This window comes from Danio rerio, chromosome 18, assembly GCF_049306965.1.
Source record: "Danio rerio strain Tuebingen ecotype United States chromosome 18, GRCz12tu, whole genome shotgun sequence".
NCBI lineage: Eukaryota > Metazoa > Chordata > Actinopteri > Cypriniformes > Danionidae > Danio > Danio rerio.
In genome coordinates, this window is record NC_133193.1 from 53,553,875 (window position 1) to 53,580,000 (window position 26,126).

At 37.2% G+C, this 26,126-nt stretch overlaps 1 protein-coding gene and 1 long non-coding RNA gene across 3 annotated transcripts in view; both read right to left on the reverse strand.

The window, feature by feature from the left end:
* Positions 1-10,975: 10,975 nt before the first annotated feature.
* On the reverse strand, positions 10,976-13,064 carry LOC141378695 (uncharacterized). The gene is made up of 2 exons (XR_012393905.1): positions 12,331-13,064; positions 10,976-12,192 (listed from the first exon to the last, which is right to left on the reverse strand). It is a non-coding gene; the product is annotated as an uncharacterized lncRNA (long non-coding RNA).
* Positions 13,065-14,470: 1,406 nt separating this feature from the next.
* cd276 (CD276 molecule) overlaps positions 14,471-26,126 on the reverse strand; it is an 80,710-nt gene continuing 69,054 nt past the window's right edge. The window contains exon 9 of one of the 2 annotated variants that reach the window (XM_021467709.3): positions 14,471-15,460. The gene's annotated coding sequence lies outside the window, so the exon portion shown is untranslated. The remainder of the gene's footprint in view (positions 15,461-26,126) is intronic. The other variant, NM_001080622.2, reaches the window with a different exon arrangement.

Genomic DNA, 26,126 nt, shown 5'->3' on the forward strand with positions numbered 1-26,126 from the left:
TAGGGTAAAGTTAGGGTAATTAGGCAAGTCATTGTATAACAGTGGTTTGTTCTGGAGACAATCAACACTAATATTGCTGAAGGGGCCAATAATATTGAGCTTAACATGACTTTAACACTATTAAAAAGTGATTGTATTCTAGCCCAAATAAAACAAATAAGAGTTTCTCCAGAAGAACAGATATTATAGGAAATACTGTGAACAATTCCTCAATCAGTTCAACATCATTTGGGAAATATTTGGAAAAAGAATAAAGAAAAATCACAGGAGGGTGAATAAATGTTCACTACAACTGTATATAGTTTATTTATATGCATATATATGTGTGTGTTTATTTATTTTAATATATTTATTTAGATTCTGCTTCTGTTGCTCAGCTCTATTTTTGGCAATTTAAAGCCATTTTGAAAGAGCTTACCATGAGGTTTGTTTTATTTTGTATTTGAGTGTGTGTGTATGTACAGCAGAGAAATACGTATTGAACACGTCATCATTTTTCTCAGAAAAGATGTTTCTAAAGGTGCCGTTGACTTGAAATTTTCCCCAGATGTTGATAAGCAAAGAAATCCATAATGTATATGCAAAAAAAACAAAACAAATTTAATTAGTTTACAAATGAAGTTTTGTATAATAAAATGAAATGACTCAGGGAAACTGCGTTGAACACATGAAGAAAGGGAGGTGTATTTGGGCAGTGAAGGCCCAGACAGCAGCTGAAATCTCGCAGTAGTTCTTCAGCAAGCCTCTGCCCTTCCTCAGTGTAAATGAAGATCAGCTGCTTCAGTCCAACATCTACATCAGCAGGAGGATGAAGATCAAACCAGGGTGGACATTTCAGCAAGACAATAGATGTGTCCAAAACCGCATATTTATGCACAGTTCTACGCCATTTTATAGTATAAATAGTGTAAGTAGTGCATGCATACTAAAAACTCGAGTGCACTTACAAATACCCGAATGATGCACTTATTCAACTGCTATAGTTAAGTGTGTAATGTTGGACACTCAGCAGCTGCAGTGTTTCATTTGTGTTCTATTTGGGATGACACTACATTCATATACTGTACTATGCTGTTGATTATGTAAGTGCATAAGTACACAGTGGATAAGAGTATAGTGTATATAGGGTGCTATTTGGGATGCAGCTAATGATCTAAAACACAGCCAAGGAGACTCTCAGATGCTTTCAGAGAAAAAAATCAAGCTGTAGAATGGCCCAACCAATCACCTGATCTGAATCCAATAGAGAATACAGAATAAAGCTCAGATTAGATCGATGAGACCCACAGAACCATCAAGACATACACACTCTGTTGAAGTCTGTGAGAAACTCCAGCCTGATCTCACGAGGAAACAAAGTATTTTACGTTTAGTGGCTAATTCGTACAGTTGTATGAAAATGTACGATTTTTAAAAAAAGAGGCGTGGCACCCAACCCTAACCATCATTGGGTGATGAGCAAATCTTACTAAATTGTACGAATTAGGTTGTACGATTTCATCCGAATTAGCCAACAAATTACAAAGTTACGAATTTGCAATGTTATTGTGTTGGAAACTCACACCTGAGCAATGCATGAGGCTTCATTCTCCATATGAGAGGCGTCTATAAGCTTTATTGTATGCATGTATGTACATAACTATTTGGCCTGCACAATGTTGCCAAAAACCTAACAATACAATATGTTTTTGTTCTGCGATATATATATTACGACATGAGTCGAACAACTATTTGAAAAGTATTTATAATTTTAGATTGATTGGGGTGATTCTGTATGGGTTGGCATACAATATAATAAACAATCTACAAGCATAGATAAATTCAATAAAGAAACAAACAAACAAACAAACAAACAGCGCTTTAATGTTCTCTCGAAGAGTTGAACTGTATTCGGGAATACGATAAATGAATAATCAAATGTTAAATAATGCTGCATAGTCTTTGTTGCATAAACATTTCATTCAACAGTTAATCATCATTAAGCTACAAACGGTTCAACTGCTTCTGCCCGAACGCTTTTAAAACCCTCATACAGTCACAGGTATCAAAAAACACCTGCAAAATGATCAATAATAACCCAGACTCAACACTGCACATGTGACTATTGCAAATGATCACACTGCGATATCGATGCTGAAGCCATATATTGTGCAGCACTAGTATGTGTATATATATATATATATATATATATATATATATATATGTTATGACTATTAATACCAATATTATTAATACTATTTTAACCCTTTTTCATCTTCAACAAACAACAATCCAAGAATCCTTCTAAAACATTCAAAAGCATGTGTATGTGCAGCATGAGCAGATCTCCAGCTCCAGCAGTGTTTATAAAGACACGAGCAGCGCAGCGTTAATAAACCACACACACACACACACACACACACACACACACACACACACACACACACACACACACACCTCACTCTTAGCACAAGACAAATTGAGTTCCAGCATTTTCTATTTAAAGCCTCCTCATTTCCGCAGAATCTTCCCAATTCCCCAGCCTTTTGCCAACAGCTTACTGTGACATATTGCTAATCTGGTTATTATGCAAGTTATCAGGCGTCTGACTGTAACTGCGGCGGCTGATATTACACTGATTTCTATGCAATAATAATTCTGCGCTGAGCAGATGAATGGCAGACAGTGACCGGCGCTGCACAACAAAATAAATAAATAAAATAAATAAATAAAAAAAGAGTTTTTGGTGAATATTGTATAAAAATATCTGTAACTGAACAGTTTTCCATATTTTAAGATTCATGTTTTAATTTTTCCCTGTTTATTTATGCTTTTTGATTGCATTATGGCACCATAAAGGGCAACTATTTTACCCCTTTTTAAGATTTAAGATTGTAATGTCTCCAGAATGTGTCTGTACAGTTTCAGCTCAAACAGCCATCAGGTTATTTACTATACCTTACAGAATGTTGGGATTTTCCAGTCGGATCAGACTGTAGCTGTTTTTGTGGTCTGTGCCCTTAATGCTGGTTCTCCCCGCTCACCATTCCTACGTGCCTGTCATGGTGTGCCTCAATCTCCACCCTCGGCTGCATCAGATAAACAGCACAGTGACAGACAAGACATAACATCTGAGAGGAATACTCCAGTAAGAACTTTAGCAGTGAGTATTTGATGTATTTGTTGCGGGGTTAATTCAAGCCTTTCTGCAACGATGAGTCCCACACAATGTCGTTACAAAGTTAACGCACACACACAGACACACGCAGTGGAGACACATACACAGTGACGATCACAGAGAGCTGAACAGATCTTTTAATCCCAGTAGGGCACATCCTGTGTTGTTGATATTATACGAGTTACTATGTAAACATGTTAATATGCGGCTGTCAGTCAAATTGGTGGGCGGGGAAACCACACTTATACGTCATGTTGCGGTGGATCTTAAAATGGGAGGAATTTAGATCCTTTTTTAATGTTAAAAAAAAATAAATGAGAGACTTATGGTCTTTATATCAGCCCAATATGACTGAGGACACACTATACTACACACAGCTCGGTCCAAACAGTGCCAGGGTCATTTATCTGACACGAAAGTCAACAGAAGAGTTAAACATTCACACTTTAACCAAAATATGTATGATAAAATACAATAATAAATCAATATAGCTATAGCAAACCAACAAAAACAATTTTAATAATACATACAAAGAGAAAACATTGACCTGTTTCTAATAGTGACAAAATCTAGCAAATGTGCATGAATAATCTGATTTTACTGTACTGATTATCACACATGCATGAACAGCAGCAGTATTGTAAACAAGCTAAAATGCAGATCATCTGAGGTTACCTAGAAGAGCTTAAAATATTGACTAGAAAACTGGACATGTGAAATCCAGCCTGCATTCACCAAACCACAGGCTGAGAGCTGGCCTTATTTATAGCAGCGTCTGAATGAAATAACACGGATTTGACTAATCCTTCAACACATTTCTAGGGTCAAACTAGTTCAGTCAACACATCCAGCTGTGTGGAAGCATGCGGTAATATTTCAGTGGATTGAAAAACCTCACAAATCTCAAAGTGAAGCATAATAATAATCAAAAAGCGTAATGTAAAAAAATTATGTCCAATACATTGTATAAGGTTTATTCATTTAGTGTAATATTTATTAATTTAGTGCAATATTTATTAATTTAGTGCAATATTTATTAATTTAGTGCAATATTTATTAATTTAGAGTAATATTTATTCATTTAGTGCAATATTTATTAATTTAGAGCTATATTTATTAATTTAGAGCTATATTTATTAATTTAGTGTAATATTTATTCATTTAGTGTAATATTTATTTATTTAGTGTAATATTTATTTATTTAGTGAAATATTTATTTATTTAGTGAAATATTTATTAATTTAGTGCAATATTTATTAATTTAGTGCAATATTTATTAATTTAGTGTAATATTTATTCATTTAGAGCTACATTTATTAATTTAGTGTAATATTTATTCATTTAGTGTAATATTTATTTATTTAGTGTAATATTTATTTATTTAGTGAAATATTTATTAATTTAGTGCAATATTTAATAATTTAGTGTAATATTTATTCATTTAGTGCAATATTTATTAATTTAGAGCTATATTTATTAATTTAGAGCTATATTTATTAATTTAGTGTAATATTTATTAATTTAGTGTAATATTTATTTATTTAGTGTAATATTTATTTATTTAGTGTAATATTTATTAATATAGTGTAATATTTATTAATTTAGTGTAATATTTATTTATTTAGTGTAATATTTATTCATTTAGTGTAATATTTATTAATTTAGTGTAATATTTATTTATTTAGTGTAATATTTATTGTTCGTTGCACTTTTTTTTTTTTTTGCAATTGTTGAATTTTCTTTTTTTAAATAAATAAAATTATTGAGTTAACTATATATAGCTGGTGGGTCAAAATTGACCCAAAGGACCCCCAATGTACTGTAAAAGTGAACAGCCTTAACCAAAATATGAAAACAGAAAAGATTAATTTCTAATGTTGAGGTCGTTTTAGAAAAAGCCAGCAAACTTCAGGTTTAAAAAAACATTGTTCAGGGTCATTTATTTTTGACATGAAAGTCAACAAAAGATTTTAACATTCACACTATAGAAATATAAATATATATAAATAAACACACACACACACATACATAATAAAAATAAAATAATAAACAAACATAACAAATTATTTTAAAAAGTCTGACAAACTAACAGAGAAAACACAGATGTTTTTCTAATAAAGCGTGACGAAATCAAACAAATCTGCATGAATAATCTTATTTTACTGTACTGTATATCATGACACACGCATGAACATGAGCAGTTTCTGTGAACAAGCCAAAACGCAGATCATCTGAGGTTACCCAGAAGACTAAAAGAGCTTTACTGAAATATTGACTAGAAAACTGGACATGTGAAATCCAGCCTGCATTCACCAAACCACAGGCTGAGAGCTGGCCTTATTTATAGCAGCGTCTGAATGAAATAACACGGATTTGACTAATCCTTCAACACATTTCTAGGGTCAAACTAGTTCAGTCAACACATCCAGCTGTGTGGAAGCATGCGGTAATATTTCAGTGGATTGAAAAACCTCACAAATCTCAAAGTGAAGCATAATAATAATCAAAAAGTGTAATGTAAAAAATAATGTGCAACAAAAAACAATACATTTAGGCCTCGTTGACACTGTCAGGTCTTGATGCCCAATTCCGATGTGTTGCCTATATCTGATTTTGCTCGCCTGTCCGTTTACATGTTCTTTTAATTGTGACCCATTTCCCATTCATGTGTTTACACTTGCATAAAAGCAGGTTCAAGCATCTGCGCCACAAGAGCCATGATGGAAGAAATCATCTTACTTTTAGCTCTGCGAAATATGCGAAGTTCACCCAACTTTAAAATGATTTTCAGTAGGAGGAGGAGGAGGGAAAAGGCCATCATCACACATTTAATAATGAGTTACAATGAATATAGCTGTTTAATACTGTCTATACTGTTGTTATTGTTTTTACTTCATACTATCACATCACATAGACCTGGCAATGCACGTTCTTTAAACCCAATCCTGAGCTCTGCGTCTGGCATTTTCAGAAGCAGAGATGCATTCAGTGTGAACGAGCCCTTAAAATAACAAGTGCAGCAAGCATTAAAGGACGGACTTAAAGTGCCACAGACGTGTTTGTTTGAGACACTCACCGCTTCACGTCTGCTTTCTGGAGGCTCGGTGCTGATGAGGTCTGCGCTTCTGCATCGTCAGCTTCACCTGGACAAAAATTAATCAATTAAAATTCACACATTAAAAAACAAGACGAGGCGCTGAGACTCCGAGCTCCAGCCTGCGGTTATAAAGGCCGCCGAGGATATAAATTGCAATAATGATGCTAGAATGTGCCGTATTGATCTTTGGCTCCTCTGGTGTCCACACGGCTGAAGGAGGAGAAATTGGACTGTGTGTGTGTGTGTGTGTGTGTGTTTTCTCCCCTGGTGTTGCAATAACTTGATTAATATGTTTACAAAACTGCCCACAAACGGCTCTTTCAGCTCTTCCTCCATTTGTTAGTCTGAGTTTTGTCTTCCAGCGGACGACATGAAGCACTGCTCGAGACAGAAAAAGCACTCGGGTTACACACATCAGTACTGAAAAGCATTGGTAATACTTTACAATAAGGTTGTATTAGTTAAAGGAGACATATTTATGCCTCTGTTTAAATGTAAAATAAGTGTGTGTGAGTTTGAGCTGAGAACAGCTGATGCTGTTTAAAAATGACGACGAATGCCCACATAAGAGCAACTTTACCTCAATCACCTGACTCGGCTTTCATCGCTGTTTGAAGCAGGACAAGTAAATGTTTGGCACATTGGACTCTCATTATAATTAGAGTGAATAATTAAATATTTATCCTGAGCGAGTCAGCAGGGAATCATCTCAGCCTGTGTCATTAAGGCCTGTTATTTTAATGATCATAGCTCAGTAAATGTGAACTCGGCGCTTCAAAACACAAACACTATAGCATCCTGTCTTCACATATTCTGCGGTAAAAACACACACGAGTCTGCTTTTATAAACTGTAACCGTGTTAGCCGTGTGTACGCTAAACTATGCCCTGTAAAATAACGTTTGTTATATATTACCTGTCGTTGAGAGTCCGTCACACGCTTCACTTGCTAGTAATGCTAATTGTTTACTGACGCTGTTAGCAAACGACACCATACATGTTCACGGTTTATTTGGGTAGAAATCCACTTCAGCTCATGTTTGGTTCAGTTCCAGCCCGAAACGTTCACTGCGATTCGAAGAATGATTCGAAATCGAACCGAATCGCTGCATGATTCGGATCTTTTTCAAATTTGATTTGATTCAAAGAGTGATGTCGGACTAGTAAATATCCAAACCAGCGCTTTTTTTGGGAGTAACTATAGCAGCTTCATCACAGTTTGATTTTATTTATATATCTTTACCAAGTAACTAAACCTATTTTAATTAACGTTATATGGTTTAAGTTTTGATATTGAGGTAAAATTTGTTTTATATTCGCCCATTCGTTCAGTGACAGCTCGTGACTTACATTTTTAATGGTACTTTGAATATTAGGTCTGAAATCACCTGTAGCCTAAGTATGACTTCAAAACATTAGCACTATTTATTGACTGTGAACACTGTTGTACTTTGATAGTCTTTGGCTGCTAATATGATTTCACTGTTAGGAATTTGCAAATACTTTTCTGAAATGATATTATAATGTGAAAGTCCGAATGTTTGAATATAAAACCAACTTTACCTCAGTTGTTTGGGTGTGTTGCTGAAATAACGTGTAGGAAAGTTCCTCCCATAGGATAAATATATCAATATATAAAGATATCAGTTTACTGGAGTGCATCAGAATTTCACTGCAGTGATGTTGACCTCATGGGCCAATTTATAATCATTCTTTGCATAATATTCTCAGAAATATTCAATTATTAGTTTTCAAGTACCGTAATATAAACCTGCAGAGGATTTAAATCACATATGAAGATCAATGAAAAACATTACAAGTCAATAAGTCAATGAACATGATATAATTTGGCCTTAATGTCAACACATTATAGTTTTATATCCTTGAATATAAGCCATTTCTGTGTGGAGTTTGCATGTTCTCCTCGTGTTGGTGTGGGTTTCCTCTGGGTGCTCCGGTTTCCCCCACAGTCCGAACACATGCGCTTTAGGGGAACTGATCAACTCAGTTGGCCATAGTGTGTGCGTGAGTGTGTGTGTGAAAGAATGTGTATGGGTGTTTCCCAGTGATGGATTGCGGCAGGAAGGGCATCCACTGGGTAAAACATATGCTGGATAAGTTGGTGGTTCATTCCGCTGTGTGGATCTTTCATTCTTTTGTGAAAAAGTCCACTGAGGCATTCCATTATTCTTCTCATCAATCTGTGCATAATGTTTAGGATTGTGTGTGTGTGTGTGTGTGTGTGTGTGTGTGTGTGTGTGTGTGTGTGTGTGTGTGTGTGTGTATGTATCACTGGATGGTTCTCGACAGACAGCAGCGTCTGGCACACACTGATGATGTACGAGCGCAGACACACTGCTGAAGTAAAGCGTCAGCCAGCGGAGCTTCAGTCTGTCTGTCACCCTGATGCATCATGGGACACACACTCATTAGCACTGTCTGCAACACACTCCCACTTCTGCATATGCTCCTGTGTTTCTGAGCTGATGAATGTGGCCTTCACCACGCGCTGCAATACTGCCTTTTCCTAACACGCTTCATTAATTACCCACAATGCACTCTGTCACTGGACTCCCCAGTGTGAAAGATGGCGTCAGTCGGCCAGCTGTTCCCCACTACTCTACTGTACTTGACTGTACTGTATCAGACTGCTGAGGTCTACAACCCCACACAACACATGAGGCTGAGATAGTCTTAAAGGGCTAGTTCACACAGAAATTAAAGTTCTGTTATTAATTACTCCCCCTCATGTCTTTTTTCGTTACCATAGCAACTACAAAATCACCACAACAAATCATTACTAAAGTTGTCATGTTACCATAGCAACTGTAGAATCACCACAACAGATCAATTACTGTAGTTGTAGTGTTACCATAGCAACTGTAGAATCACCACAACATTTATCAATTAATATAGTTGTGTTACCATAGCAACGGTAGAATCACCACAGCAGATCAATCACTGTAGTTGTTGTGTTACCATAGCAACTGTAGAATCACCACAGCAGATCGATCACTGTAGTTGTCGTGGTAATGAATGTCTTGCTGCTCCACAGTGGTGTATTATAGATGTGAAGGTGTCCTCATGAAGTGATCCTCGTCAGCTCCTCATCTCCTGTTTTAATCTGTGTGGTTCAGGAAGGAAAATAAACAGGGCCTGTTTCAGTCGCTAAATCCAGCAGGCATCATCATTAGCAGAAGCCAGAGCTCAAGCCAATGGATTGATGGAGGAGAGGAATCAATCTATAGTCCGCAGAGCGAGAAAAGAAGATTAAAAAGTGGAAATTGAGGCCATTTGTGGATGGATTTCCCTCCCGAAAGCTGAGCGCTGCCCTCCGGCATCCTTATCAATTCATCCTCCTGCGTTTATCTTCACATTATAGCACAACAACAGCACCTGAGAGTCTGCTCAGCCTCGTCCTCTCAGCGCTTGTGTGTGCTTTGATTCATTCACATGTATGTTCGCTGTCAAAGAAGCTCGAGTTCTTTCTTTGATTTAAAGCTGCTGCACGATCACCTCACAGCAAGAGGGTCGCCGGCTGGGTCAGTTGGGGTTTCAGTGTGGAGTTTGCATGTCCTCCCCATGTTGGGGTGGGTTTCCTCCGAGGGTTTGGGTTTCCCCCACAGTCCAAACACATGCATGAGTGTGTGTGTGTGTGTGAATGAGTGTGTATGGGTGTTTCCCAGTGATGGGTTGCAGCTGGAAGGGAATCGACTGTGTAAAACATATGCTGTTATAGTTGGCGGTTCATTCCTCTGTGGTGACCCCTGATAAATAAGGGACTAAGCTGAAGGAAATTGAATGAACTAGCCCTTAGAAAGGTGTGTTTGGCATCACAGGTGTCATTTAAATAAAGGTTGAATATGTAAATTCAGGTAATACACTGACCTCAGTGCAGTCGGTAACTCCTCTGCTGTTGTGTGTTGTTGTTGTTGTTCATTGTAAACAGCTGTAATCACAGTCTAAAACAGCAGAGGAAATGAAATGGCCTGTGCTTTCCTCTCGTGTGCGGCGCCGCGGACCGGAACAGTTTAATTAGGCCCGAATGCTGGAAATCCAGCAGGAGTGAAGCGTCATCTGCATCTGCTTGCTTTATGGACAGCCGATATGAATATGAATAGTAACTGATAGGAGTTCAGTGATAAACAGCTGCTGCATGTCAGATTTACTCCTGCTTTATTTTCTTATGCTCTTGCAGATGCATGACGTGCGGCCTGTCGTCAACACACTCATGCATTCACTGTTTCCTGTTTGTGCACAGACACACACTGACTCCGCTGATACTCGTCAGTATGCAGTAAAGCAGCAGGTCATTGATGAGTGCTGAATGCTGGATCTCCACATCTCCTCTGAGGGATTTACTGTATGAAATCAAAGCAAACGCTCAATTAATGAGCATCAGGAGCTGAAACACCAACTGAAGACAGCAGAAGCACAAGCGCCTGCAGCCAATCAGAGCGCAGAATACACTGACTGTGCATCATCATCATCATCATCATCTGTCCATCACACTTTATCAGTTTATGCATCTGTCTGTCCCTCCGTCCAATCATCCATCATTCCCTCCATCATCCATCCATATTTCTATCAATCTATCCACGCACTATTCCCTCCATCCATCTTATTAATCCACCATTGGATCTATACATCTATCTCTCCATCCTTCTTTCTATAGATCCATACTTCTATCTTTCCATCCATGCTTTTTTCTATTCATCCATCCATCCATATTTATATCAATCCATCCATCCACCTTTCCACCATCCATCCACTATTCCCTTCATCCATCTCTTTATCCATAGATATATCTTTCCATCATCCATCCATCCTTTTTTCCATCCATCCATCCGGTCCATAGGTCTCTACATCCATCCATAAGTCTGTTCATCTATCCGTCTTTCTATTGATCAATCCGTCTATCCATATTACTATGTCCATCCATTGTTCTACCATCCATTAATCCACTCACTATTCCCTTCATCCATCTATTCATCCACCTTTCCATCATCCATCCATCCATCTTTCTATTCATCCATATTAAATCAATCCATCCTTCTTTCTATTGGTCTTTCCATCCATCTATCCATCCATCAGTCTTTCTGTCCATCCTTCTTTTTTAAGATCCATACATCCATCCATCCTTCTTTCTATTGATCCATCTATCCATCCATCTATCTATAATTCCACCATCTATTCATCCACCCACTAATCCCTCAGTCCATCTATTCATCCACCATTCCATCTATCCATCCAAATATCCATCTTCTATCTATCCATATTTCTAGCAATCCATCCTTCTTTTCATCCATCCATCCATCTATATTTCTCCCAGTTCCAATCCATCCACCCACTATTCTCTTTTCATCCATCTATTCATCTATTATTCCATCCATCCATATATCCATCATCCATCCATCCATCAATCCTTTTTTCTAGTCCATCCATCCATCCTTCTTTCTTTAGATCCATACATTAATCCATCAGACTTTATCCATCCATCCATCTTTTCATCCATCCTTCTTTCTATTGATCCATCCATCCATCTATCCATCTTTCTATCAATCCATCTATCATCAAGATTTCTACCAATCCATCCATCTTTCCATTACCCGTCCATCTTTCTATCCATCTTTCCATCCATCCTTTTCTATAGATGCATACATCCATCTTTTAATCTATCCTTTTTATTGATCCATCCGTCCATACATCTATCCATCTTTCTATCAATTAATCCACCTATCCATATTTTTATCAATCCATCCACCAACCCATCCACCATTCCCTCCATCCATCTATTAATCCACCATTTCAGCCATCATCACTCCATTCTTCTTTACACCCGTCCATGTTTATCAATCCATCCATCCAACTTTCCAACATCTATCCATCCACCCACTAGTCCCTTCATCCACCACTCCATCCATCCATCACTCATCCATCTATTCATATTTCTATCAATCCATCCTTCTTTCCATTGATCTTCCCATTAATCAATCCATCGGTCTTTCCATCCATCCTTCTTTTTTAGATCCATACATCCATACATATATCCATCTTTCTAGCAATCGTTTTTCTACCCATCCATATTTCGATCAATCCATCCATGTTTTCATTTATTTTTCCAATCATCCTTCTTTCTATTGATCCATCCATCCATATTTATATCTATCCATACATCCATATGTCCATCTCTCCACGACTCCATCTATGCACCCATGTTATATTACTGTAAGATTATGAATCAAGAATAAAAACAACATGACTTTATTGACCCCATTGGCAGATGTAATGACTTATGTTTTTCTGAAACACATTACTAGTCTAGAAAATGCTGTCTAAATTAAGAATATTTAGATGTTTGGACTAGAAACAAGACACAAATAACAGCACATTTTGCAGTGCACTGTAAAGATTATAATATTCACATAATAATGAGGAAGAAATTGCATTTTTCTTAAAATTGTTGCCCTCAAAATGTTGCAGAACGCAAAGTAGCTTCAGGCCTTTTTTCTGTAAACTGATTGTCAAAAACAGGGAAAATAGGAGTGAAACTCTGGAGATTTGCTTGTGGAGTCGATCTGATGACTCTGAAACTTTTATTATTAATACAGTTGAATATTTCAGCAGCTGATAAGAAAAGCCTTTATTCTGTCCTTGACCAGCAGCAGACATTATAAATAATATCTGCTGACGTTTCTCGCAGGCAAGATTAACAAACACAGAAATATTTGAAGAAGGGCTTTTCTTTCTCTTTAATCCTGTGACTTTTGCCCCGGCTGGAAGGTAAAGGCATTACAGAAACATGGAAATCTGCACTAATCCGCCATCTGATTTCATGGAGATGTCTATATATGAGGAAATGTGCTGTACCGTGTGTGTAAATTATAATAATACTTTACATTATTACTGCTTTTCATGTATTTTAATCATATACGTGTAACCTTGGAGAGCAGAAGACACACACACACACACACATACACATACACAAGCTTGTAAAAGAAATCAATATTTGGTGGAATAACCCTGCTTTTCTTTAAATATATGCATATATATCCTTTATATGTTCTTTCCGGCAAGTTGGAAAGCCTCATATGTTATAGGCTGCAATATTAAATAATTTCTGTGTAAATACATAGAAAAGTAACCAATCTAGAATTTTCCAGTCATCAGAAATCATTATATTATAAAGATTTGTATAGTATAGTATAAATCTAAAAATTAAAGATATACAGAATATACTGTATATAAATTATTTTGATGGGAAGTTAATACAATTATTAATGTAATTAAAAAATTATAACTGTATCTAATCATCAATATAAATAATTATAATGTCATTTAAAATCATATTAATAATTATTTATTATTAATTTTATTTTTGATTACATTATAAGTAGATTTTTAATTTATAATTATCATATTATAATTAATATTATGTGATAATTAATATTTCTTCATAAGCATTACTTCCCATATTAGTTTAAGTAATATTCTGATACATGTCTAATATTTTATTTATTGATTTATACCTTTATAGAGTAAAACTACCAATTTAAATGAGAATATATGCATGTGAGAAACACATGTACTCATTGTTTTTATGGTTATTTCATGAAATTATACAGTATATAAAATGTATAGCAATAATATAATCCTGTATAATATAATTAACTTAATATAATATAATTAATATATAATACGTATAAAATAATTAATTTAACATAACATAATATAATACAATATAATTAAAATAATATAAATAATATTATATAAAATAAAATAATATATTTATTATAATATAATATCATAAAATATTATATAATTATTATAATATAAAATAAAATAATATAATATATTATAATATAATATAATATAATAAAATATAATATAATTTAATATAATAAAATATAATATAATAAAATATAATATAATATAAAATAATATAATATAATAAAATATAATATAAAATAATATAATATAATAAAATATAATCTAATAAAATATAATATAAAATAATATAATATAATATAATATAAAATAATATAATATAATATAATATAATATAATATAATATAATATAATATAATATAATATAATGTAATATGTTTATGACTTTCATTTTGGCTCTGAATATTCCACTTATTATTTAATAATTATAATTGGGAATTCTCATTCAAAGACCAACAAAACATCCAATGATCATCAGAGACTCCTGCAAAGCTTTAAGAATGAGATCTTTTAATTTACATACGCAATAACAGTCAGGCACAGCGATGTCTACAATAAGGCCTCCAAATACTTTGGCACATTTCAGACGACAGAAAACCCACAATTAAAAGTACCTGCTGAATACAGACGGAGAGTGTGGAACTGGAGCGGTGTGTGGAGCTGCTCGTCTGGCTCCAGGGCCCGGTTTTTCAAAAGTAATCCACTGGAATTTTGGACTTAATGCCCAAAATGTAATGAAAATGTGGAAAAATAAACTTATATTGACCCCACACTGGCTTATTCTTTACTTATCTTTAGTTCTACATTGTGATTTCCAATCCTGTTGGAGCACTGGTTATCCAGATTTAGTGAACCTGAAAAGTTCCTATCCGGATCTGATTGATCTAATTCGATGTTGCTTTGAAAAACGGGCCCAAAAAGTAAGCAGGATTCCGTGATCACGGATCGCAAAAACAGGATTACTAAATCCGATTTTATCCGGATGAAACCTTTTGAAAAACCGGGCCCTGGGTTTGGTGTTTTGCTGATTTTATTTGCACACAATGATTGATACACATCACACACACACACACACATGCACACACACAGACACATCCATGACACTATAATCCCCTTTTCCTTTTCATCCATGTGTTCTGCCCATTCCAGCATTCTCTCATCCAGTGCAGGGTCCAGCAACATTTATTTAAAAGCCAATTAATTAAACTATAAAGTAATTTACATCACCTTTTTTAAAGTCACTAAAATATTATAACTTAAAATTTTAAAGTGATGCATTAATAATTACTTAGAAAAGTCCCCCAGAACTTTGATGAAAGATGAGTGTTTCAGCATCACGGTTTATCTTCATCCTCATGAAAAAGGGATGTTTCTGGTGTCCGTGTGTGTGTGTGTGTGTGTGTGTGTGTGTGTGTGTGTTTGATCCCTTACGACAGCCATGATTTTGCTGAGTCTCTCACTGAGCGTCAGTTCATTAGGCTGAAACACACAGAGAGAGGGAGAGAGAGAGAGAGAGAGAGAGATTATGATTAGTCTAAATACAAACAACTGCTCAATTATAAACACTCAATTTACTGTAAATATCAGATTCGATCTCTCCTTTACCATCTGAGCTCTACATATGTGTGCAGTGATCAGTGTTTGACTGTTTATGACGGCATAAAACACTTATAACTAGGCCCACCTGGAATCTGCACGTGCACAATTCTGCAGATTTTCTGCCCATCATTAATTCTGTTTATTTGCTTGAGTAAATGTGTGTAAATCTATATTTATTCAGTTTCTTATGATTAATTTCAGTATTATTGACTAATGTGAAAATGTTCATCTGATTTATGCACAATGCAGTTTGTAAAGTCATACTTTCTGTCTTTTACTAGATTTTTAGATTTACCAAATCAAGTGAATCTAATAGGATTTGCATTTTAAACATTAAATAAAAGTTAAACTGATATTATTTTTTTATTTCATATATTAAGGTTTTAGTTATGATACTCCCAAAATAATTCAGCAGAAATCGGCAGATTTTTACCAAAATTCTCAGCAGAAATAGCAAAGAATGTCCGCAGATTCCTTCTGGCCCTACTTATAACTCATCAGAAGACTTGGATTAAACTGTAAGATTTAAATGAAATAACTTTAGGTAATCTGGGTCTTTATCAATGTATTAAAGCAGGAAAACATTGAGTTTTAATCAGAGAGACATGCGGGAGCAGATGGAGAGTAAACAATGAAGCAAATGTACATATCATTTCTGAAACAAACACAGTGAAGGAGTAAAGAAGGGAACGAAGAAAGAAAGAAAGAAAGAAAGAAAGAAAGAAAGAAAGAAAGAAAGAAAGAAAGAAAGAAAGAAAGAAAATGTATAATTAATTTCTGAAACAGTGCTAGAGTAAAGAATAAAGAAATAAATAAACAAAGGAAACTGAATCAAAAAAGTAAAAAGATTTATTGTCACAGCATGTGTTATTTTTGACAATGTTTATATGAATTTGGAGATATAAACATACAGCTGAAGTCAGAATTATTCGCCCCCTGTTTATTTTTTCCCTAATTACTGTTTAACGGAGAGCAGATTATTTCAACACATTTCTAATCATAATAGTGTTAATAACTCATCTCTAATAACTGATTTATTTTCTCTTTGTCATGATGACAGTAAATAATATTAGACTAGATATTCTTCAAGACACTAGTGTACAGCTTAAAGTGACATGTAAAGGCCTCACCAGGGTAATTAGGTTAACTAGGCAGGTTAGGGTAATTAGGCGAGTTATTGTATAATGATGTTTTGTTCTGTAGACTATCGAAAAAAAAAGAGCTTAAAGGGGCGAATAACATTGACCTTAAAATAGTGTTTAAAAAATTAAAAACTGCTTTTATGCTAGCTGAAATAAAACAAGTAAGACTTCCTCCAGAAGAACAAAAATATTAGAGGAAACACTGTGAAGATTTCCTTGCTCTGTTAAACACCATTTAGGAAATATTCAAAAAAAAAAAAAAAAAAGTCAAACAGGGGCGAATAATTCTGACTTTAACTGTATACACATCTCCAATTATCTAAATAGGTTTTTATTTATTGTTATTTTTTTACATTTAATTTGAGTTAGTGTAAATGCATTGTGACCAATAGATTTAGTGTTAAAGTTTAGTCTTAAGGTTATTGCTTTAAAAAAATTAAAAAATTACAAAACAGCCGACAGCATTGTGTTTCCACTCAGCTCTGCCAATAAGGGCCTACTCACACTATCCTATCTAAACCGTGCCCAGGCCCGTTTCCCTGATCGTTTGAGAAGTGTGAGTGCTCTGAATCTGGCTCAGGCACGGTTCACATGGCCGGCCCTGGTCACTTGGGCTTTGTGTGAGTGCAAAACGCACCTAAGCCTGAAACTAAAGACGAGACGTGACTGTTTTATGGATTAATTAACCATTTTAACTGTTCAGTGAACACAAACTGCCGTAGATTATTAAATACGCAAACCCCTCACTGCACCACAGCTGCACCTTCAGCAGACCTCCTCATTCCTGCAGCAGCAGGACTTTATGATTGTTTATAAGCTTCAAAAGTGGCTGATCTGTTTGAAATATTTGACTGTGTCACTGTTTATCAAACAACTTAAACGATATAACTAAAGAAATCTCCACTGTGCTGAGCGGGAGCGCTTACTGAACAGCGCAGCATCGATGACGGAAGCCCGGGCCCAAATATAATGTAAGTGCGGGCTGTCGGGGGAGATGGGAAGGGGAACAAGCGTGCTTTGGCCCGGTTCAAGGCAACTGTACATAGTGTGAGTACGGCCTAAGAGTGATTGAGCTCAAGAGCATCAAATGAACAGCAAATGAGAAGCATTTTAAAGGAGGCGGGGCATGTCAGACACTAGACAGCATTCGATTGGCCAAAAATTTAATGAGGAACTAAAGTATGAGGAGACGTGATTAAAACTGTTGATACAGGTGTAAAAGACAAACCGCAAGCTTTACATGTTTTTATCAGGTTTATTTCTCCTAAACACTAATATTGTCACTGTTTAGTTATCCTAAAGATCAACAATACTGATGCTGACATCTAAAACAGCTGATTTTAATTTCATTAAGAGCGGTGGGGTGTTCCTCAAGGAGATGTGCTGGTCCTGATGAAGCTGTGCTGCTCATTAACCAACCCAAGCTCATTCTGGAAACGTAGCCCCGCGGACGTTTCTGGAGACAGCGATTTACGTGGCCGGAGGTACGTAAGGCCACGTTTAGTTTTTTTAGAGCGAACGCTGCGGGGCGGTGTGGCGCCGCTCCGCCCCTCCTCTTCGCGCTCGCCGGCCGACGGCTCGCCTCTGAGTGGAGGGCTTTCCCGATGCAACCAGTTTGTCCGCTTATCTCACAGCGTTGCGTCGGCGGAGCGGAGGCCCCGGAGGAGGAGGAGGAGCCGGCCGCGGGGACGACGACCGGGATCGAGTCCAGGGAACAGCGGTTCCAGAAATCAGGTAAGACGAAAAACGGAATCCGAAAAATAAGTGCGAGAACGCGGCGGGATCCTAAAAACTCGGTCGAAATCAAAGACGAGGGCTTTTGCTTTTTTTTTTTTTTCTGGACAGCTTTTGCGAACCGTCACTCGGGTTTAGGGAAGGAGGGGGAAGAGGAGTAAGAGGAGGGCGGCCGAGTCGGCCAATCCGGCAGCTTTTTGCGCGAGAACGGCGCGGGCGCAAACGGCGCGCGATCCCGAGAGGCGCCCGAGACAACAAAAAGCGCGCACAGCGGCCTCTCGCGGATCCGCGAAAACAAAAACCGCTTGAATACGTACCTCCCGGGACGTAAATCGCGGTCTGCAGAAACGTCCGCGGGGCTACATTTCCACAAGGAGCCCGGGTTGTCATTAACACTGATGTGGAGAAGTCATGCTGTGGGGACTCATGCAGCTGCCTTCACATGCATCATTAAAGCTGCGGCAGAATTGACTCGGACACCACTTCATCATGTCACACGCCACTCCATGATTCAACCAACAGTGCTGGAAGTCCACCTGAAACTGACTTCAGATGCTGGTTTGGGGTGTATGTGCGCACACTAGCAGCGCGTGCTGACCTTTAAGTGTCCTGCGCGAGTGAATGTGACGTGAACGGAGCAGATACACATGCGCTGGAAAGCTGCTGGGCCTTCACTGAAGCAGACTCTTCAAATACACTGAAGGAGCCAATCAAGATTAATGCACTTCCACTGCAGAGAGACGGAGAGAGAACGCTGGATAATTAACACCACGGGGCCCACCGAGAGTCAGGGGAGCCAAACCACACACAGAATGAGGGAGAGCAGAGGAGCGGTGATGACTGCGCTCATATTCTCTGCTCTGACGGACGGATGTGTGCTGGAGTTTACACTTCGCTGTCCAGATGTTTACTGTGATAATCTCCTGCTCCTGACATGTTAAACGAGGACGGTGCTGTGTTTGTTCATGTGGGCATGTTGGCTCAGTGGTTAGCACTGTGGCCTCACAGCAAGAAGGTTGCTGGTTTGAGTCTCGGCTGGGTCAGTTGGTGTTTCTGTGTGAAGTTTGCATGTTCTCCCCGTGTTGGCGTGGGTTTCCTCCGGGTGCTCCGGTTTCCCCCACAGTCCAAACACATGCGCTATAGAGGGATTGATGAACTAAACTGGCCGTAGTGTATGAGTGGGTGTGTGTCATTGAGTGTGTATGGATGCTTCCCAGTACTGGGTTGCATCTGGAAGAGCATCCGCTGCATAAAACATTTGCTGGAATATTTGCCGGTTCATTCTGCTGTGACGACCTGCGTGTGTGAGTGTATGTGTGTATTTGAGTTTATATTGTATGTGTGTGTGTGTAAATAAGTAAGTGTGTGTTTGGGTTTTGTGTGCATGTGAGTGTGTATGTGTGTATGTTTTGAGTGTATGTGTGTGTTTGAGTATTTGTGTTCGTTTAAGTTCATGTGTGTGTTTGACTGCAATGTGCATGTGGGTGTATGTGTCTCTGTGTGTGTGTGTGTGTGTGTGTGTGTGTGTGTGTGTGTGTGTGTGTGTGTGTGTGTGAAGCAATAGTCTTCCAGACAGGCAGCAGAAGTGTCTCTCAGTAGAGCCGTGTGTGTGTGTGTGTGTGTGTGTGTGTGTGTGTGTGTGTGTGTGTGTGTGTGTGTGTGTGTGTCTGCAGGGACTCTGTGAGAGCAGATATTTAGTGCTGCTGACAGAGACGGCCCGAGGCTCAGAGATGTTGACCATTTCACAGCTCTGACAGAAAAACAAGCCTTCAGACTCCCTTACACACACACAAACACACACACATGCATGCACAAACACACACATGCATGCACAAACACACACATGCATGCACAAACACACACATGCATGCATTTTACCATGCAATTACAATATTAGAACAAAACTGTCACTTTAACATTAAAAGTTTAAGCATAAAAAGGTCATAATCATTACAATTCATCAAAAAATTACTTTTAAATGCAAAAAATGTAAAGTTAATAGTAATTGTAATTAATAAAAGCATTATTATTATCATTATTATTTTTATTTATTATTATTATTAGTAGTAGTAGTAGTTTTAGTAGTATCATCATCAATATTATTATTATTATCATTATTATTATCATTTCATTTTATTATCATAGTTATTATTATCATTAATATTTATTATTATTATAATTACTATTATAATCATTATTATTATTCATATTATTATTATTTTTAATTTTTACTTTTATTATTGTCATCATCGTTATTTTTTATCATTATTATTATTACTATTATAATTATAATAATAATTATTATTATTATTATTGTCATCATCATCATCATTATTATTGTTATTATTATTATTATTATCATTATTAAGTAATCACAATTATTATTAACTTTAAATTTTCTGCTTTCAAAGGGATATACAATTCGTATTATCATATTTATTATAGTACAATTATTATTATTGTTTATGCAGGGCTAAACCAGCTCTCCATCTGGTACAGTACAGCTAGAAGAGCTCATGGTTGTCATTCACAGCTACTGTTTCTCTCTCACACACACTCACACACTCACACACAGACTGACTGACTGACAGCAGACGGTTAAGGGGAAATATATAGGCAGGGAATTAAATCAATATTTTAGCGCGTGTGCGTGTGTGTGTGTGTGTGTTGCGTGTGTGAGCCATTACCTGCCACTTATTGCCCCTATCGGCTCAGTCTGCAGAAAGCATTGCTCTGACAGATATTACACTCATATGAACATCACCTCTCTCTCTCTCTCTCTCTATATATATATACGTATAGATACACTCTATATATGGCCAGTAGAGTTTATTTTTAGACTTGTATTAGCAGAAACAGACAACAGTGTACCACTTAATGCTGTCAACACACTTCTGAAATGAAATTTACACCATAATGGACGAACAGGCCTGCATTTAGACCACACGCCAAGGCAGAGCACAGTGTACTGAGTGGCTGAAAACAAAAGCATCCACATGCTCAAAATTAAATATATATGTAAAAAACACTACATTAAAATATTACAAAAATAACAAATCTTACAATAATAACAAATTATATTCATAAAATATAAATGAATACCGGAGCACCCGGAGGAAACCCACACCAACACGGGGAGAACATGCAAACTCCACACAGAAACACCAACTGACCCAACTAAATGTGACTGAACACTAGTGTCTGGAAGAATATCTAGTCTGATATTATGTGCTGTCATCATGGAGAAGAGGAAATAAATCAGTTATTAGAGATGAGTTATCAACAAATCTCTGTTTAGCAGCACTTGGGAAATATTTGGGCTGATAATCTAGTCTTCAACTGTATTTATACTGTAGACAGAGATTTGGCACGGTAATGCAGTGTGTGTGTGTGTGTGTGTGTGTAATAAAGAGTGAAATGAGTGTAATAGGAGAGGAGTTTTTATGGTGCAGATATTGATCTTTCTAGATGTTTTGACAATAGATCTGCGTTCCTGTAAGCGCTGACCTTTCCCTGCTCTACTGTACCATCCCCAATCTATAAGCTCAATGATTTACAGTGTGTGTGAGTGTGTGTGTGTGTGTGTCTGAGGTCTCGCTTATCACACACACACACACACACACACACACTCACGGAGAGGGACGCAGCAGGAGGAACACTTTACAGGAGAAATAATGTGGTGTTTTGACCCCAACTGTAAATTCTTAATACAAGCCAGTAAAGGTAAAGTCAAGCGACAGTGTGATTCTGCAGGGTGTGTGTGTGTGTGTGTGTGTGTGTGTGTGTGTGTGTGTGTGTGTGTGTGTGTGTGTGTGTGTGTGTGTGTGTGTGTGTGTGTGTGTGTGTGTGTGTGTGTGTGTGTGTGGCTCTATTTCTCCAGTAGTCAGTAAAATTTGTACAGTTCCATCCATCCACCATTCTCTTCATCCATCCACCCCTCCATCCACCATCCATCCATCATTCTCTTCATCTATCCATCCATCATTCTCTTCATCCATCCATCCATCCACCCTTCTGTTCATCTATCCATCCATCCATCCACCATTCTCTTCATCCATCCATCCATCCATCCATCCATCCATCCACCATTCTCTTCATCCATCCATCCATCCACCATTCTGTTCATCCATCCATCATTCTCTTCATCCATCCATCCCTCCATCCACCATCCATCCATCATTCTCTTTATCCATCCATCCATCATTCTCTTCATCCATCCATCCATCCACCCTTCTGTTCATCTATCCATCCATCCATCCACCATTCTCTTCATCCATCCATCCATCCACCATTCTCTTCATCCATCCATCCATCCACCATTCTGTTCATCCATCCACTATTCCTCCATCATCTATTTAGTCTATCCATCCTTTCATTAATCCATCTACTGTACATCCATCCATTTCTCCATCATTCTGTCCATCCAACTATTCTTCAGTAAATTTATTGTCCATCTACCCAACCAACCATCCATCCATCCATCATCCACATATCCATTCATCCATCCATCCATCTATAAATCAATAAGCCCATCCGCCCCTCCAGATGGAGTTATTCTCCTCGTGTTTGTCACAGTCTGTTATGAGGTTATGAAGGGAAATGTAAATATATATAAAATCCTGCAATTGCCTCTGGTCTTGCTGACTTCAAAGGCGGCTCTGTGTGCACTTCAGAGACTACAGAGAAAATGAATCACAGAAATATGGCAATATTGTGCTTTCTTTGGGGCCTGTGTTCATTTGGATTTCACAATATGAATGACGTTTGCATTGCATCTGAATTTAACACCAGAAAAACACTGAGATGGTGAAGAAGACTGGAGAAACAGACACAATCACTTATTTATACATCTGTCCGCATGATGGTGGACTAGTTAATGTTTTAAAAAGTCCTGACTTTTGTATTTTGTACACACATTGAGGAATATTAAAATATGTTTTAAAGATCACAGTACTGCATTATGAAATGTTTATGTTCGCTTTAATAATGTATGTTGAATTTTATTTTAAAATACTTCAGATACTGGAGCAACTTCATAATGTTTTCAGCCTATAGGAAGTTCTGCTGGCGATTATTTTAATAATATTCATGCTGCTGTTTTAATGACAGTAGTGTTCGTAACATTTTCATGTCAATCTGGCCTATGAAATGCAACATAAGCAAAATAAACGTGTTTTAGTTTTGAAATCAGTTTACCCCATTGGCAGATTTTTGCTTGTTTTAAGGAAAAACTCACTTAATTATGACTTAATATTTCTAAAAACATGACAATATTTTTACTTCTCTTAAGATGCAGCTTGATTTAAAGTTTGCATGAAGCAGAAGTTGCTGAGACGACTAAATATTTCAACATGTTGATGCACTTCCAACTGAAACAGAATATTGAGTAGGGGGCGGGGCTTCCTTTTGACAGGGCTCAAAATTAGCCTTTTTGCTTGGTAACATCGGTGCTCCTAATTTCGAAAGTTTTGGCGCACCATCCAAACTGTAGTCGCACCCACCAAAAATTATAAGAGTGTTACTGCAAGTTTTATATGAACAGATTTACTGCGTTTGAAATCAACACCAATCAAAACTCATTCATTTACTTGTTGGCTAAGTCCCACAGTGGAATGAACCGCCAACTTATCCAGCACATTTTTACGCATCGGATGCCCTTCCAGCCGCAACCTATCTCTGGGAGAGATTCACACACACACACTACGGTCAATTTAGACTACCCAATTCCCCTATAGCGCATGTGTTTGGACTGTGGGGGAAACCGGAGCACCCGGAGGAAACCCACACGAACGCAGGGAGAACATGCAAACTCCACACAGAAATGCCAACCGACCCAGCCGAGGCTCGAACCTGCGACCCAGCGACCCTCTTGCTGTGAGGCGACAGCATCATGAGGATTAAATGAAGGATTAAATAACAGAACATCTCGTGCTTACAATATGTAGATGTGGCAAACACTGTTACCTGAAAACTCCTTTGCTCCGGCTTTAAAGTGAATGGCTTTAATCATTGTCATAGCGGACTTTAAACAATGGAAGTCTTCTGGAAGTGTAGATGCTGGATTAACATTCTCCACATGTTCACTAATCAGATGTGCCGTTATTTGTAACTTTGGGTGGTTTCTAAAACTAAATCTGTCAGTGTTAATGTCCAGACCTTTACATTTTCGCGGCTGTAGCTCTCTGTCTTCTGAACTGAGTGATTGACAGCTGATATTAACCAATGCATTTGGGTTCTGTTCAAGCGCAGTGAGCCAATAAGAAGAGCTTGAACGCGGGGCAAGCATAGCAGGCTTTATTTACAGCAGCAAGTGGACATGACAAGCGTTTTAAACTATTCATGAATTGCTTAAATCTGTGCATGCGGTGAACATTTTGCAGTGAAAAACGGTCGCACAACAACAATTTTATGCACTCGCACACATGCTCGCAAATATATCTTTACGTCGCATAGTTAAAATTAAGCGCATATGACCAAAACGGTTGCAGTTTTGAGCATCATTCCCTAAAGTGAAAGCTAACGTAAGACAGGGTATTAATATGCAAGTGCTAGGGAAACCCTCAGGTTGACATCAACAGAAAGAGTCACTCCAAACACGGAAGCAGAAGGTCAGACTTTCATTGAAGATTGTCAAAATATTTCTTCACCTTTTATATATATATATACAAACACAAGATGAATATACACAGCACACACACAAATACAAGCTTTGATTTTAGATGCGATTGATCAATTGCGATTAATCTTTTGACTAGGAGTGTGTGCAGTGTGTATGGATCAGTCTGAAAACCGCTCTGAGTGATGTGTGTTTGCTCTGCACTACAATAACACAAACGCTCCCAGGACAGGAGGATCGCAGTGTGAAATGCAGTGTGTGCCTGTGGCTTTGCTCTCCTTCTGTTTGATAAGTGATGGCGGCGTTAGGGCCTACTCACGGCGTACAGCACATTTATCTAATCTGCTCCCTATTAGACAAGTGTGTGTGTTTGTGTGTGAGAATGCTGTGGGCCAAACTCACACACACTCAGCACTTTTACAGTCAACATCACATCAAAACTCTTGCTTTTTACTCATGCAGATTTCTGCTCTGGCTCTGCACAAGTCTTATCAGGCTTTTCTTTGGCTTTTTTAATATCAGAACTATTTTTTATCTCTCTTTAAAGTCATTTTCTTGCATTAGATGTGCCAATTAATGTGACATTTCTTATTAAAAAACATCTTTAAATAGATTGGATTATCCTGATAGACAGGACAGTCAACTGCTGTCTTTCTAAATGAATCAGCAGTTTTCAATGAATATTACAAATGAATCTGTTTCAGAATGAATCATTTGGGTCAACGATGCAATGAATAACTCAAGATAGTCACTTGTTGTGTTTTAAATGAATCAGCACTTTTAAATAAATAATATGAATCAATCTGTTTCACAATGAATCATTTGAGTCAATAAACCAATGAATAACTCAGGACAGTCAATTGCTCTCTTTCTAAATGAATCAGAAGTTTTCAATAAATAATATAAATGAATCTCTTTCTGAATGAATCATTTGGGTCAATGATTCAATTAATAACTCAACTCTGTATTCATATAAATGAATAACTCAACAAAGTCACTTGGATGGTTTCTAAAGGAATCAGTAGTTTTAAAAGAATTACATGAATGAATCTGT